General features: G+C 39.8%; 1 pseudogene across 1 annotated transcript; it reads left to right on the top strand.

The window, feature by feature from the left end:
• The first annotated feature begins 408 nt into the window (after window positions 1-408).
• LOC309558488 lies at window positions 409-3,088 on the top strand (annotated as a pseudogene). The gene is made up of 2 exons: window positions 409-436; window positions 2,323-3,088. The product of its transcript is annotated as an uncharacterized misc_RNA (transcript).
• Window positions 3,089-3,465: the final 377 nt, after the last annotated feature.

Genomic DNA, 3,465 nt, shown 5'->3' with positions numbered 1-3,465 from the left:
GAAAATTGTATGAGAATTGTATTGTGTATGGGCAACCTTAGTCGTGTAGAGGTGTGTGAGATCCATGGATTGTTATGTTGTGTTAGTTTTAATAATGTTCCTAAAGTGCTGTATCAGCAAAGCATTTGATAACACTGAATGAATACTGGTTGCATAATGATTTGTTTTGTGTTTATTACTTATGTTTTAAAGTGATGTGATTTTGCCACAAGTACAACTAAAGGTAACAAATCCGTGCTATGCTGGTCATGGCAACTTTTAGAAGCAAGAAAATATATTTGGTGTGTAAAGTGTGACCTTAAGGACTAAAATTGTATTTCTATTCTTAAATTGTGAGCAGTTTGAACTTTATAATTGAGGTAACTATTGACTTTTTAAAACAAAAAATGTGGTGCTTTTCAGCCCACCATGGGCCCCCCTTCCTGCTTTGACACAGGTAATTGCAAGGCTTGGGAGTGTAAACAGCTGTATTGTCATCCAAATTGACTGAGCCGAGTAAATTTTAAGAGGAAAGTACAAAAGAATATGTTAATTGTATATACAGATGTGTATTAACTATAATTTTTGCTTTTGTAGAAAAAAAACAGTTTTTGAAGAATGTTCCAAATGGGTGCAATATGGTGAAGAATAATTTCTTGTAGCCAAATGGGAAATTACTAATGTGTATTTTTGAGCTGCTCATTTTTTTAACCATGGTGAACAATAATAATTTTTTTCTTTAAATTTATGGTATACCATAACAAAAAAAAACAGAAATCCACGTGGTGATAGTTAATTTGACGTCAACAGTTTTTGGTATTAGAGAAGTGCACTGTTAGGAAGGAAAATGTTTGACATGCTTACTGTATGCTAAATTCCTCTAACCTTTGGTTTATTTTTAGGAGGAAAATATAATGTTTTGTTACTAAATTTTTTTGATGCTTATTTCTCAGATAAATTCTATGCCCTGGTTTTATTGATTTGGGACTTTCAGAACAGAGGCAGATCACAGCCTTCAAAGACAATTCACCAATGGAAGTATTGTTTCCAAGTTGTTTAATTCTGGTTTATTAGACTGTTTCCATATGTAAATGTTTATGGACTTCACCCCCCCCCCCCCCCCAATATAGCTAATATTGGTGTTGTACTGCTTGTAGCAGTTTCTAAGTTCTTATTTATTGGGTGTCAGATATTTGGTGTGTTCTAATTTGACATATATGAGCTCTGGCATTAATGAGTTTCTATGCCTTAGATAATTAAGCATCTCCTGTCTTATAAAGTTTTTATTATATTGTGAGATGGAAGAATAGGATGGAATTGGATAAATTGTTGCTCTATTTTTACACTGATAGTGTGCTAAGAATTATAATGAATATATGTCAGTGTCACTGGGCAACTGTACCATCTCTTATAAATTTCTGTTTGCATGGGTACTCACTTCTAGCTTTTTTGTGTGTCTCTGTGTGTCCATGTACACAAGACAGCTTGAATTTTACTCCCTACTATTTAGTGATCCCAGCACCTTAGCCATGCAAGGGATTCTCAGTTGTCTATTGGCCTTTAGTTCTAGGTAGCTGCCTTCTTGGGTGAGTAAGAGGACTGCAACCTGGGAACTGCCTGCAAGTTAACCCATCTCCACCTTTGGAGAAGACAAGGCAGTTCCTTAGACTTTGCACCTCAACCCTTCCAAGGGCCCGCACCATTGTTGCATGTGTGAACATGCTGTGTTCTCCCCAGATAGTTCCATTAAGTATCCTTCCTGTCTTAAAATGACCTGCCTTCCTGTGAGCCCTGAAGCCCAGTGCCACACTATACTCCTGCCATTCTTGTAAATCTTGTATTCTGTGCTATCCAAGGTCTTGTCTCTGTACTTACCTGCTATTCTCGCTGAAGTCAGAATGACTCCAGACCCAAGAACCAAGCTATCTCCCTTTGAAATTTTGATGGGGAGACCCTTCCCAACCCCATGGACAATGAATCCATTAATTCTCATACCTGGAGATCTGCAGCAGATGCAAGAGGAATATGTGGCAAAATTAATTGAAAAATTAAACAGTGATTATGGTGATATTTCGCTCTCGTTTCCTTTGCCAACAGGTGCACCGACCCACCCATTCAAGCCTGGAGACAGAGTCCTGGTGAAGGCCCTCCATAAGCTGAAGTCACTAGACCCACCCTACGGACCTCCTGCGACAGTTCAAGCAGTGACCAGAACAGCGGTATTGACAAATGACTCCCAGGTTGGGATCCACGCATCGCGACTGAAGGAAGCCCCAACTCTGGATCCCACGACTGCAGACCGAAGATTGTGACGAGTACCAGACGAATTCCAGTTGGATCCAGACAGACGCATTGGTACAGTGCCAACGGACACCCCTACTCCTGGAAGACTTCCCATTCGTGCAGCAGTGGTACTCTTTGTAGCAAGCTCAACACTAGTAGCCACTGTCTGATTACTTGCAACATGTGCTCACCACCCGGAGAACCTCTCCTCATTATGCCCTTCCTCACCCCCTTCCTTGTGAGAGAGACACAAGACATTAATGTCTCCACTTTACAGTTGAAGTCAAGCCTATTGGACACAAAGGATAACATATGGATGTTTATTGCTGCCAACATACTGAACTCTTCTGATTTTTGCCTTTCTGATCACTACAATTTCAATGATTTGTTCTCTACCTGCCTGCTAGCTGTTCCTACCCCAGTTAATGTTTTAAAAGTCTATTATAGTGGGGTGTGGGCCGAATCAAGTATGGAAGAAACTGATGTATACACTCATCCAAATCTATATGCTTATTGTAGTGACAGACCCTCATATTCACTCACAGAAACTATGGTAGAGGTAGATACAGGATATGTCACCTCCGCTGAGGTATGTTACAACATGACCTGCAATAGAAGTTATATCCCTATGTGCACACAACCAAGTCGCCAGCCTACATACACCTTAGAATACAATGTCACCTGTTTAGAACCTCGTCTGTGCAAGTCAGTTACCAATAATATGATGTGCACTCATACAATAATGCAACCCAGTTATGTCAAGAATGTCCAGCTCCCTAAGGGACTCATAGTTGGACATATATCCCAGGTATCCAATGGATACTAATGACCTTAGTGGGGGTGATTGTGGGTATCATCATGTTATGCTGTTGTGCTCAGTGCATCCCTAATATCATATCTATGTGTAGGACTTGTATATACTTACAGCAAGAGCACAGCAAAACATACCCAGGAGGGCACATAGTGCTATTCTCAGTCTCTAGGTGATCCCACCCTTATGAATAAGGTTGGGATCAAAGGTTGGGTTGAAAGAGTGTATCAATGTGCCTTAATGAAATATTAATGTCCCACGATTACCAGAGAAATACATTTCAGCTAGTGCCCACCTTACAATGGAAAATGGTCTCTTGCAATTACATTAATAAGTCATACATTGATAATTACAGACATATTAACACATCTCATTCATACCTTCCGGACACT

This window comes from Pelophylax lessonae (assembly GCF_965119305.1).
Source record: "Pelophylax lessonae genome assembly, chromosome: 6".
In the NCBI taxonomy this organism is placed as follows: Eukaryota; Metazoa; Chordata; class Amphibia; order Anura; family Ranidae; genus Pelophylax; species Pelophylax lessonae.
The sequence above is the reverse complement of the archived record's forward strand: the minus strand, read 5'-3'. Positions and strand labels throughout refer to the sequence as shown.